The sequence below is a fragment of the Ambystoma mexicanum genome, chromosome 3q, assembly GCF_040938575.1.
Source record: "Ambystoma mexicanum isolate Mex_15411 chromosome 3q, UKY_AmexF1_1, whole genome shotgun sequence".
Classification (NCBI taxonomy): Eukaryota; Metazoa; Chordata; class Amphibia; order Caudata; family Ambystomatidae; genus Ambystoma; species Ambystoma mexicanum.
The window spans coordinates 622,431,864-622,445,678 of record NC_090926.1 but is presented as its reverse complement, the minus strand read 5'-3'; the positions used below and the strand labels follow the sequence as shown (position 1 = coordinate 622,445,678).

The window sequence follows — 13,815 nt, the reverse complement described above, 5'->3', positions numbered from 1 at the left end:
TGGATGGATTATCCCACGGGACTCAAGGTTCTTAATTATTTCAGTAAGGGACTCCATTGATGCGAGAGGCAAGCGATATTGCTTCACAAACACTGGAGTCATGCCAGGGTCTGTGGGAATTGTTGTGTGGATGTCGGTGCGACCACAGTCATAGGAGTCCAACGCAAAGAGATCTTGAAAATCCAAGAAAACTTGTTTCAACTTTTGGTTCTGCTCCAGAGTCTCACAGGCATCAGCTAGGTTGACTCTCTTCAACCATCTACCTGAAGCCTGGAAAGACTTCTGGTTTCGCTATCTCAGCGGCCTCCTCCAGCTGGGTGGAGAAGTCCCTGTCAAAGTGCTGATTTGGACTGGTGGCTTCAGGTGGGAAAGGCAGCCCTCATGGACCTGGAAAATCACCTCATCCCTCCTGAAGTGGCAGGTCACATCTTCCGTGTACACCAGGAAGTTCCCCTCCATGCCGGGTAAAGATCCTGTCTGGTGTTGTATCGTCATCACCGTCACTGTCAAAACAGTCCTTGGGGATTGGTGCTAACAGTTCATTTCCCAAATCAATGGAAAAATGTCGGTCATCAACCGCCATTCCAATTATGGTGCCTGCGGCTAGAGTGATACTCTTTAAATCGCTGTTATCCACCTCTATTGGAATGGTGTCATGTTTTATATTGACTAATGGTGTTGGGTTTACCCCCAACCCTTGCTGTTGGAGAGAAGCATTTCGATGAATATAGGCATCAGGGTTTTTCAATTTCTGTCCTCTTAACTTTCACTTCCAGGGAGAATTGTCGGGTCCTTTCTGGGATGGTGACTTCCTCTCCAATCTGAATTTCGACTGCATAAGGCAGCAATTGAGCTGATCTAAATGCTTTCTCTGGGTCATCAAAGCCCATGGGATTATCCGCTAATCGGGACCAAGCTTTGAAGTTTATTCGGTCCAAACTAATGGCAAAGCGATTGAGAATGTCACTGCCTAAGTAAAAGGCGGCAGTGACGTCTCGCATGACCCAACAATTATGGACTATGCTCTTGTTGCCTATGGAGATTTTGAGCATACACATGCTTGGCAGGAGATGTTTGGAATTGGGTGTTTCCAGATCCATTTCCCATTTGTCTATCAGTTTGAATGTGGGAATGGCTGGATCTTTTGGGAGTTGGCAGAACAGGGCTTCGCTGATGAAGCTCTTACCGTTGTTCACACACACTCGGGTGAGAACAGGGTCCTTCCCTTCATTTAACTGAACAGGTATGAACAACTGCTCTCCAATTTGCTGAATATCAGCCAGGCTCTGAGCTGATTTCACATCTTTCTGAATTATAGTAGTGGGAATGTCTGATTGTGGATTGGTAAAGAATTTCAGAGTGTTTCCTTCCCGTGTGGAATACCACTTTAAACTGGAAGGAAGGTTGATTTTCAGAAATAGAGAGGACCCCCCCATCACCAGTTTGCTGTCCTACTGCTATTACTGTCACGTTTGGAATTTGGTTGTTCTGAAAGTGAAATTCTACTTGGTCAGATTTGTGTTCAACCATGTGGCATGTGCCGTTTAAACTAACATGGTTGACACGCTGTTTTAACTTTATTGGTCGGCTAGTCTGGGTCTAGAGGACCTTGTTTACGCAATCTATTAGGGGTGACAACCTTTGCAGATGGTCATTCCCTAATAAACAAGGGGTGCCCTCTGGAGTCACAACTATGACCGGGTGCTTCACCTTGTGTCACCCAATTTTAATGTCCAAATCCGCAGTCCCCTCGACGGGAATTTCCTTCCCGTCAAAGTTCTGAAGGTGTCCAGGAAGAGAGGTGAGAGGAATTTGGTATTTATCCCCCCTTCCTGAATTCAGTTAATCAAAGGCCTTTTTGGACAGAACGGTAGCTTGGGATCCAGTGTCCACCAGTGCCAAAATTGTACCCTGCTACTGTACCTGAACCGGGGCATAGTACCTTCCCTCCTTCTCCGAAAGGGGGCACAGATAATGCACATTTTGGGACAACTGGAGGGCTAATTTTCTAGTTTTTGACATTAGAGAGAAGAGATTTGGGCAGAATTCTGTGGAGGGTCTAGGGAATCTGAAAGAAAGGCGGCAACTAGAGATGGGAGAAGTTTTGAGTTCCCCTGGTTCCGGTTCTGGGCCACCCCTCCACCCCATTTTTGGAGGCAGTCACCAGGATGGGTTTGAACCAGGGGATTTTCATGCTGTTGGTTCTGGGGTTAGGTGATTGGCTGCGCTATCTCAGTCCCCACATCTACCCAGTCTGGATTTGAATCCTTTGGGACCAATTTTTCCTTTGGAGGAGTTCCCCCATCTCTGAAGGAGAATATCCTTTTCCCAGGATCCTCTGAGGATCCATCTACTTCAAATTGGAAGGTCTGTACCTCCTCGACAAAATGGGTCTGTTTGGATCCTTTGTTTCTCCTACCCCCCCTCTGCTCCTTGGGTGGCAGACTTTCAGGGGCAGGAGATTTTGTTTCCTGTTCCTGGGTTTTCAGGGGCTCTTTACAAGTGGGGAAGGAAGCTTCCCCCAATGCTTTAACACCCCCTTCCCCTTGTGCCTCCTCCCTGGGAACCGGTGGGTTGTCCGGGTGCTGCCCCCGTCATTGTTCTGGAGCACCAGGCCCAGGGTTTGGGGCATTCTGCACCGGCATGCTCATCTGAGGGTTCTGCTGAGCCCTCAGCATGCAACCCAGATCCTGTGCCATGTTTTGGACCTGGCGTTCTAGCTGTGATACCCGCTCAGGCTGATACGGGGTTCTTATTTCTCCCCTGGGCTGATCCCGGGAAGGGTAGCCATCCCTTCTCTGGTAATACCCCGGGTTTGGAAGATTTGGGTACCCCTCCACCCTTGGCCTCCCCTCTCCCGGATTAGGTTGTCTGGGCTCAGGAAAGTGGATAAAGAAGGATGGTTTGTTCTGGGGTTGGAAGTTCTGTGGGTACCTGGGGAAAAAGTTCTGCCCAGGATTTGGGGAATTTCTGCCCTCCTGGAGGAAGTGAGGAGGGAAGTTCCCTGGGTTAGGTGCTGCTTGGTTGGACCCCCCTCCCTTGGGCTGAAGGAGTCCACACATAACCCAGGATGGGTCTGTTAACCTTGTAGCGGGGACTTACATAGTCAGGGGAGTGAGGGATCCCAGCTCCTTGTAACCTCAACTACTCTTCGCTGGGTGCGTGGTTTTCTCACTACTCCTTTTCTTCTTTCAATAAGCAGAAAAACTGTGGAATATGACGAAAAACCAGTAAAAATGTGTCTTCTCACTAATCAACCTCTCCCCCCCTACGGACTTCCCCTTGCTCACCTCTACTTATGTTATTATGGGCTCTCCATCCCGCTTCTGTGCAGGGGCGCAAGTTCTGAAGAGGGGAACAGTTTCTTGCACGGGAAGGAGTGGGGACTTTCTTAGGAAAAGGGAGTGCAATGAATACTGCCTAAATATAATGGGCAAGGAATTTTCCACACCATACCAATCAACACCACAGCCAGAATACAAACTAACCCTAAATACCTAAAAGGTGAGAGGAAAGATATTGAGTTGCCAAATATAATCTTTCCCGCTATGAAAACCTTCCTAATAGCGCTATTCAATCAGGAGATAAATGCGAACTTACATTCCTCACAAGCTAATGTGACCAAAAATAAATGTGACTGAAGTCAGGTGCCTCCTGTTCTCCAAGAACGGAATCTCCTCACAAGCAGTGCAAGGAAATGCGCGGCAAGAACCACTATACACGCTCTGTGGGAAAACTATGCCGCACACTCGCTAATGCCACAATAAACACAACGCAACAGTGTTCTAACATGTGCGATACTTGCGGTCTGTTGGAGATGACAGAAAACCTCTCTCAACTAACTCACTCAGAGAAACGCCAACTCTTGACAGAAAACGCGCGACAGGATAAGGGCAGGAATATGACGGGAAACAGGGCTATGGCAGAAGGGAACAAAGAAAATAACGGGAACACTGCAATTCGGGGATAACTAGGAATGCTAGGTCTGTGAAGTTTTAGTCAGGAGTTGACTAGCAGTAAGAGTCCGCTTTGACAGCTGAAGATGCGAAGCGCGGGACAATAAAGGGTAGGGGCTTAAATACTTGCAGAGCCCAAACCACTAGATTACACTGCAGCATTCAGGGAAGGCTCCCCGGCGGCCATATTGAGTGAGTGATGCGGAAATGCCTGAATTACCATTGGCCACAGTAACCTTTCTGCTATTAGCCCAGGAATGGTATGCCGGAGCCCAAGACCTCCTGGGGGAAATTCCATGGAAAAATCCTGTGGTCATGACACCCGAGGGCCTTCTGGGCTTGGAATTATTCTGCTGTGCAGGCGGGTTTTTAGGCTCCCCACCACCCCCCATCTCCAAATCCAAAATGGGGGCAACCTTTACCTCTGCCACCTTAGAAGCAGTAGGCGTGTTAGTTGGTTTGGGGCTTTTCTAAGCATTTTTGTTTTCTATGGGCTTTTGCACCTCATAGATCCGGGTGGCCTGTTCAATGACCCAGTCTCACTAGCTGGGTCATGATGTATTTTGGTAGAGCATGGAAAAAAGTATTGACAAATTCTTTACTGTCCGTGCACACCCTTCTGGTAGTCAGCGCAAAGGCACGCTTTAACTCCTGCACAAATTCTTGTGGGGCCTGATCCTCCCCACATTGCAAGTTGTAGGCTGCCTTGCGAGCCACTTGGGGATTTCTGTGAACAGAAAAATGCTTCAACATGGCCACCCTATATGTGGACCATCTTGAATGCTTTTGGTCCTCCAGCCCCGCAAAGAGACTGGAGTATTCTGGTGAAAAGGTCCATTTCACATACTGAATGCAGCTACTGCTGGTCTTTCAGATGGAAAGTTTCCATCATCTGCTCAAAGAGCTCTAAGTGTCCCCAAACAGAATACTTAGTGTTCTTATGATAAGGCGTGATGACGCTCCTTATTGCCTTGATCTTTTTTAAGGGGTCCTTAAGCAAGGCCCTTTTTGCCTTATTGGCCTTCTTGGTTTGGGTAACCCTGGTCCATTCATCCTCTGACTCAGAGGCACTGCTCCCAGAGGTGCCCGTCTGGTCTTCTAGGTTCTCCCGGATTCTGCGAGCCTGGGAATGGCTGGCAGAATGTGGGGACCTAGTCTCCGGTGTCCTTGGGTTCTCAGAGGAGTCTTCCGATTCCTCCTTGCTCCCAGGATTTGATGGGTAACCCTCCCCCCCTGTCTTAGCTGGGCAGAGGTTTTCAGGATGCCCTTAGTGGACCTACTCTCTTGGAGTTCCCCACTAAATTTCACTGTACTTGGGTACCCATAGCCAGATGCCCGCCCATCCATTCCTGGGAGGTGCTGGTCTATGAGCCCCATACTTCTGGCTGGATAGTAATCTGCCATCCCTGTGGTCCTGGGCTCATGTGTGCCAGTGGACATGGGGGTGGCAGAGTCCAGGGACTGGGGGAGATGAAGGCCTCTGGTCCTAGGGTTCCTGAGGTTATGCTCAGGTGTTTCCCTTTCCCAACGAACCTCATCTCTATCAGCCCTTGCTCCCTGTTGCCATGCAAGAACCTGAGCTTTCTGTTCCTCAATCAAGGCCTTACTACTCTCTATCAGTCTCTCTCTTGCATGGCTACCTGCCTGTGGAGCCTATCATTTTTCTCACAGAGAGCCTCATTTTCTCTCTGAGCTTCCTGGTTTGTCTGAGTACTGGGCCAGTCTTTGCTGCAGCAGGGTTACCTCCTGAGTCCCGTCCCTACTGGCCTGCTCCTTTCACGCCAGAGCATATTCCACCCTCCTGGTGTGCTCTAACAATCTATCATGCTCTTTTTGGAGGTCACCCAGTCCCTGGAGGGCCAGGTGATTTTCTTCCAGTTTTCCTTTTAAGGGACAGACTTCCTGGACTAAGGTGTCCCTTTCCTGAGCAAGAGCCTGCCTCTGTGCCGCCAGGTCATCCCTCTGTCTTTGAAGGGCACCAGCTTTCTGGCGCTCTTCATCAAACTCTGCCTGGGTGTCCAGGTCTCTCATAATTAATTTGTTGCTCTCTGCCTTCTCTTTATCTAATTGGCTTTGCAGGGAGACTACCTGTTCTGCGCATGCCCTATTGAAGTTCATCTGTCGCTCCAGCTTTTTCGGGCTCTGTAGTAGGGAGTCCAAACTTACTTGGTACTCCTTCAGCAAGGTCAGAATTCTGGTATCCTGGTCTGCCTTTTCCTGTTGGAGGATCCCCATGTCCTCTTTGATTTTAACTATATACTGCCTGCTTTCATTTTCTGACTCCTGGCTCCTCTGCAGCCTCTGCTCAGAAGAGTCCAGATCAGATTGGGCCTTTTCTAACGCCATCGGTTGCCTACTTGCCAGATATTGGCCTTCAGCATATTTGTCCTGTATGGCTCCCATAGATAAATATAGATATGCCGCTATCTTGGCTATCTTATTTTGCTCATCGTTGGCCTTAGGGGCCATATATAGTTCACTCAGGACCACATGTAAGGGACCCTGATCTCTCCAGATATCTAACCCTGTTGCAGTGATTTGTTGTGGGATTGCCTGCAACCACACATTCTGATCCTGCTCAGTCCACTCACCTCTCACAAATAACTTATCTAAAAGGTGTTCTCTAGCTATCTTGATGTCTACCAATGTCACCATTTTGGAAATACTAATTTCCTTCCTGACTTACAGAAGTTTATTTACCTTTGCAAAACAGACCGTTTCCTTAGAGCGTTCCATTTTGAGGGGTGATTTTACAGTGTAACACAGCGTGGTAGCCCAACAGGATTTATGTATCCTGTCAGTTAGCACACTGTATTAAGCTGGACAAGTGGTAGGTCTAATCCAGAAATCCCGCTAAGAGCCCCCAATCTTTAAGTGATTTCAATCCAGCATTCCAAGTACGTCAATGCCTAGTATGGGATGCCCAATGGAAACTCGTATTTATATATTTTTATGTCAAAAGTTCTTTTAATTCGGGATGATGTACCTTTATATAACGTCCCTCTCTCCGAATTCCCCCGGTTTCACTGAGCAAAGAAGTAGGTTTGGTTTGCAAATTAAAAGATTTATTTGAAGAATTGAACAATATATAGATTACACTTTTTATAAATATGAATAACTGAATATCACAATTATGAATATTTATGCAATGATCAGCAATGGGTAATATTACAATATCAACAATCTCTTTAATCAATTGGGAGTAGGGATAGGAAGAATCATGTAGCATAGAATACTTTGTATGGTTCAACGAAATGCAATGATAGGAAAGAATGCAACACAGAAATAAGACTTGATATGACTTCAATCAAAGACAATGGGATTACTCTTTCCCTCTGTTACTACTCACTCACCCCAATATGCAATATGAAGATATGGAATGAGGGCACACAGGTATCAGGAATACCAATCAACAATTGCAGTTTCAATCCCGATTTCCCCCAGCAAGCTTAGACAGAACAGTAATGATTTTAAACAAGTCAATTGCTTTTAGTGGGTTTGAATTGGATGGGAAAATGCTAAAAATGATTTTAATTCGCTAAATGAGATTCAGAACTAGTGAGAGTTGCTTTGGATTGGTTGGGGTGAACACTAGCAATGATTGTTGAATGGTTACCAGATGGAAAACGAAATTCAGAAGTTGAAAACAAGAAATAGCTGTTTTTACATGTGGTGAAATTGATCCAAATGCAAATTCGCGGCAACTTTACCACGTGCGGGAAACGCGATTACGGAATAATTATAAGGAATTGGGTTTGTTCGAAAGCTGAGGATGTCAGCTTCAAAATGACATTTAAATTTCGTTCCAAGCACATACGGTTCAAAAGTTAGAGGTTTTAGTAAAGGCCGATTTTTCTCAAAAGGAGTCAAGATTTCAAAGGAAATTGCGCTTTGAATTACAAACAGGTTGGCTTACACTAACAATTCTAACAGGATTAGATGGATGAGAAAGGATTCAGAATGGACAAAAGAGATTCGACAATGCAGTCTGGATATGTTGGAATGGGTTACATGGATTACTTTAAACTAAGATGACTATGGACAGTTCTATGCTAAATACTCAACTCTGGTTTAAAATGGACCCGTCAAAGGTTTGGACTGGACTTGGCTCATCACCGGACAGGTCCCAGGCGTTTGGTTCTGCTCTCAGCACTCTGGTCTCTGCGTGGCCGCTTGGACTGGATCTGACGAGTTCTGGGTTACAGCTCTGCTGGACTGATCTGCATCTTGGGCACAAAGGTTGTTGGTCAGAAGCAGCAAACAGCTCAGCCAGGCTGTTGAATGGATTAGGCCCCGTGGAAGTGTAGGGGTTAAATCAGGTTGCAAAATTTTTAAAGGCCTGCTGAAAAGGGTTCAGCTTTTTAGGTTAGGCCTCTGCGTCTGGAGTCTGGATCTTCCTGCAGGGTGCTTCGCCAGTGGATCAGCTGATGAGTGAAAGAGACTTGCCTGTCCTCAGCAGTCCCTATTTATCCATTTTACAAAGTGGGTGGGGAGGCTGATTGTCTATGCCCAACCCTCTAAGGATCTGATAGGTCTGAGACTTCCCTGTCCCCTGATTTGAGAAAGGAACAGTGTGTCATGAGGTGTCATCATGTTTCAGAGTGATGCTGCCATTTACAATCTAGGGAAGAACCTCCCCTTTGCGTTTACCCAGAAAATCTATTTTTCTCCAAAAACATATTTCCCATATGCACAACTTGTTCATAATACATAATTACATGAGAGATTGACTAAGGTGCGTTCTGTCCAAATATTATCTTCCTACGAGTTTTGGGTCATAAATGACAATTTTTCGCGCTTTTGGTTGGTTACACATTTTCGGATCTGTACGATTTTTTACACATACATGCACATACCCTGGGGGCATATTCCAGTATTTATCATGTTCCTAGCATAATCACAATAGCTACAAGATTAAAAATTTCATGGTTCAGTCTCTGAATGTCTCACAGATTCCAGATTAGTTTTAAACTGAGTGAATTTTTCATTTTAATAATCTCTAAGTTTCATATGTTTGTCAGTTCGGTACAATATTTTATAAGTCTTTTCCTTAAACATATATTTAGTCCAATTTCAAATCCACATTTTCAGTCTGCCCTGCCTCCAAAGCTTGGCTGAGTCAGAGAGTCACATGGCTTGTCTTCCTGCCAGGGCAGTTGTTGTCAGTCACACCCGAATTAGCATTTCCATTCAGTTCCAGGACTCCATTGTCTCTTTCCCAGAACAGCAGAGGAAGTTTCCTCCCCTTCTCATTAGCATCCCAATGCGATATCCTCTCCTTTTGGTGGGAAGGAACAGGGTGGGGTGTTCTCAGGGGAAGAAAGCCTCTTTGAAGTTTTAGCTGATTCAGGTTATCTTATGGTCAATAGTGACATAGTTCCTTGTGCACAATTACAGTTACAAATTTAAAATAAGCAAACATATCTTCAAGTCCAGTCTTTTTCAACATGGAAATCAATGTGTGGCACCCTATATTGCATTTGATGGAAATCCCTTCCTTGGCATATTTAGCTTTTGAGACACAGTTTCTCCTGTCATATCTGGAAATCGCCAGCGTCTGACGGAGGTGAGTAACGGTATTGCACCCATTTTTGACAGATTTCTTTCCAGCAACCATCTTCAAAAGTGGACTTTGTTCAGATAACATATACTTCTGCTGACATTATATTTATGTGGATTCTTGAAGTAGAATGATGTTCAAAACCCAACAGGAGGTTGGATCTTTTGGGTGGTTTGGAAGCCATGATTTTTGCAAATTTGACAACCAAGAAAAAACAGATTTTCACACAGCTCTGTTTCTTTTGCAATCAGCCTTGCTCTGTGAGCAGCCAAGTGATGGGTTTTGGCAGTGGTCTCCTGTGTTACCACTGACATAGGCAAAAGTGAATGGCGGCCTATTTTTTCAGATTTTTACTGCGCACTTTTGGGCGATTTTTAGTGAGCGGCATGCTTTCCGGCGGCCATTCTGATGTTCCTGATGCAAGCAATGCACAGGAATGTTGTAGGGCCTGGACTAGTGGGGGAAAACATCCCACAGGTGTATTTAGGAACTGGGAACCAAATATGAGCTCTAGCAGGTGAATGCCGCAGGTAACTGAAGTTCAATCGAAGAATTGTGATATGCGTAAGAGCTCTGGCAGCTGAAGTTGTATTAAGGAACTGTGAAACCCATGGCAGCTGAGTATACCAGGCATCTGAAAATTGTATAAAATTCCTGGCAGGGGAGTATACCAGGTAATCTGCCAAGATACAAGAACTTTTACAGAAAGACTGTTCGAGAACATTTTGCTTGAACAGAACTTTTTAGTTGAACAAGATTTTTGTGAGTCCATTGAAGACACCAATGAACTATTCGCTAAAGAGACATTTTGCCACCCAGTTTGAGAATCCAGGGGAAGGGAGCCATTTACATGGGAGAACATTTTTGTTTGAGTAATTTTTTACACTTTTGGTTTTGAACACTTTCTAACATCCAGTTAAAGACATTTCCTTGCACATTTTGCTGTTTCGTTATAAGTGCGAGGGTCAGGATAGGTTGGTTTGGACAAAAAGACGCCCTTTCAGTTACTGACATCCTGACAAAGACAGATCCATAGTTTTAGCGTCTAGGTAGGGATGTTACTCTTTAGAAATAGGGCTAGAGACATTTTTCCCAAACCATTTTTATTTAACTAAAATGTCTTTACTTAAAGATACAATAACCTTGTGTCCGTCTCACATTACTGACCCCTCAACACCTCTAAAGTTATCAAATTCCTCATCTTCAAGGGGAAAGGAAACAATGCACCTTTGCTGACTGGTGTTTCACATAAGGGGCAGCCAGATCCTGGAATCTTTCAAAGGGGGCTGGACTGAAGTTGTAGATGGCCTGGCCAGCCCAACTTCAAATAACTTCTTCCATGACGACCAGCACACTCTGGGTGACAAATGGCTTCAGCTCACAGCTTAAGGAACAGACACCATTTAACTGTACCAGCCAGGAACTGGTATGTTATGGGATTAATCCACTTATATAAAATAATGCACTATGAAATGTACATATGGAATCATATTTTCACTTGCAACTTTTGAACGAAAGGAACTACAGAGATTTTTTTTTTAATGTTCAGGTTGAAAAGCTTTATCACCTTAATGTAAAACAATATTTTTGACTTTATGTTAATTATGTAAACTAAGCAGAGGGGGGCGTGGCCAGTGTGCCTGGAGTAAAGACGTGAACCCACAGAGCTCCCGTCCATGATCCTGCAACAGATCCTGCAGCAGCGGTTAAAGATATAACTTAAAGCAGCTGAAAGTAGTCACAGGCGACTAAACTCTTTCCCCATCTCCCGGAGCCCCTCCGGACAAAAAACGGACTAAGGAAGCCAAAACAGCAGCTGTCTTGAGAAGCCCCCCTGCGCCCTCCAAAATGGCACCGAAGGTCTCTCCGAGCATCTGAGGTGAGAAAGATCCGGCAGGCCGTTACCCCTACCCCTGGCCCCCAGAAGACTGACAGTGCCTCCGGGCTCACACGGATCAAAGGAAAATACCCAGCAGAGACCCAGCGGAGGCAAGCCCGGAAAGCGCTGGACTGATCCCCCGACGCCCCCACTAAAGCGGCTGACTCATCGGCTGGCGGGCCCAGGACCGGTTCGCCGAGAAGGAAGCCGCCGTGCCACGTCCCCAAATTGACAGACCCCCGGTGGCTGAGAAGAGGAGTGGGGGCCCCCAGGCCTCCAGAACAGAGGACCGCTCTGAGCCACGGATGCGACCCGCGGCACCGGACTACAGCAGACTTGAAAGCGGCGGCGCCCTCTAGGAGCTCAGCTGCAGGAGGCTGACCCGGACTGCAGGTACCCAGGGACCCTGGCTTGCAGAAGTGGGGAAGAGCAAGGCAGCACAAATAACGACTCAGGGTCATAGCATTTAGCCCCAGATTGGTGTCCCTGCAGCATGCTTCTGCCCCCCTCCACTGGATGCGGCATATGGGAGCGCGCACACCGCTGCCTCGCAGGACTCTGCCCAGCGCCTTGCTGCATCATTGCAGCTATGCAAGTGGGTGGCCGCCATCTCTCGCCTCCAACTCGACCACAAGCACCCTCCAGATGGCAGGCTTAAGAGGACACCCCTGGGAGGACCAGGCACCCTGCTGAGAACGCACACAGCGGCACCTGGCGGCTGCCCATCCCTTAGCTAGCGCCTAGATCCTCGGCACACGCCTAATCAACTCAGCGGGCGACAAGAACATTGGGTGCACTGCTGGCTGGATGGGCGAATCCATTTAACAGCCATTTTGACCAGGCAGCATTGAACCCATTACATCACCAAAATTTTCCAGTGAGGAAAGCCCGCGCTTGTCATCACGGTTCCACCAAGATAAATGGAGGGATAGAGGGCACAATCAGGGTTACCCTGTATGCTGGACCACCAGCTGCCGCAGTTGATTGAAACCCCAGGAGGGCCCGGGTCCCTCGAGGGAGCTCAAGCTCAGGCCAGGTAAAAGCAGCCTGACACAAGTGTGATAGAAACACGATTAACCAGACGCAGGCACCCACACCATCACCTGTGTGGAGCCCACTCGCTCACACTCCAGAACCTGGGGACTCAAAGCCGCCCTCCTCTGTCCCCCGCCCGAATCAATTGCTTCCTGAGACGCCGACCACCACAACAACAGAGTCTGGTCGCCCTGCTCCCGATCCACTGCCCACCTTAGAGCCACAACTAGTCAGGAACTTGGATATCGCATCCCCCTACAGGCAAGGTGGCCGGCTCCACAACCCAGCTCTCACTCCAACACGACAATATCGTACCAAGTGGAAGCCACAGAAGCGACCCAAGTGGGACACTAAGATGTCCTCCACAAGGAATAAACCCAAGTCGACAACAATAATTGACTCCTTCACGGTGGCTAGACCCAAGCAACAACCCCACCATGAGACTAACACATGGACAGTCACCCCCACCTGAAGATGATCCCAAAGACACGCAGGTACTGCAGGCCATCGCTGCGCTCAGAACGTTTATTGACACTAAAATAGACAAAGTCAAATCTGAAATGCAGCTAATGTGCCAAGAAGCCCGCAATCTCACCGAAAGAGTGACCACGGCAGAAGCAGGCCTACAGGAAACTACAAAGACCACCTTGGATCTAAAACCTAAGGTCCAAGAACTTGAAAGGCAGGTTGCAAGACTGGAAGCAAGATCGGAGGAGGCGGAGGGGAGGGCCCACCGCAACAATATAAGCATACTAGGAATTTCGGAAGACATGGAAATAACCAACCCAACCGAATACAGGAAATCAGGCCCGGCAAACTCTCTCAGGGATTCTCAGTGGAGAGAGCCCATAGATCTCTACAAAAAAGGCCCCCACCTGGATTGTACCCACAGCCAATGATCGCGAAAATTCTATATTTTCGAGACAGAGAGACAATACAGTTCTCGAGAGAAGGAGGTGAGATCAAACGGAACGACTCCAAGATCGTCATGTATCCTGACTACACCCCCAATGTACAACGCGCAAGAAACTTGTTTATACCAGTGAAAGCCAGACTGCATAAACTCAATCTTAAATACATGTTGCTATACCCCTCACACCTCAAGATACTCTACAAGGGAAAACGGTTTTCTTGGAAACCCCAGCTGCAGCCAACATGTGGCTGGAGCACAATAACTTGGCTGAAGGCGACGAACGCACCTGACGAACTGAAGGGCTAAATACAAATCACTGATCCCACAGAACAAGCAACTCCAAGACCTGACATCATGGCACCGAACTCGGAAGACAACCCACCGCTACGACGATAGATTTCGCCACCACAGACGGGAGCTCGTGTGAGCGCACATGAGCTCTGCTACAACCCACCACACCGAAATTTGTGCC

The 13,815-nt window shown here is 47.1% G+C and overlaps 1 protein-coding gene across 1 annotated transcript in view; it reads right to left on the bottom strand.

The window, feature by feature from the left end:
• Nucleotides 1-13,815, bottom strand: part of ELAC2 (elaC ribonuclease Z 2) — a 972,577-nt gene that overhangs the window by 329,752 nt on the left and 629,010 nt on the right. The gene's annotated exons all lie outside the window — the stretch shown is intronic.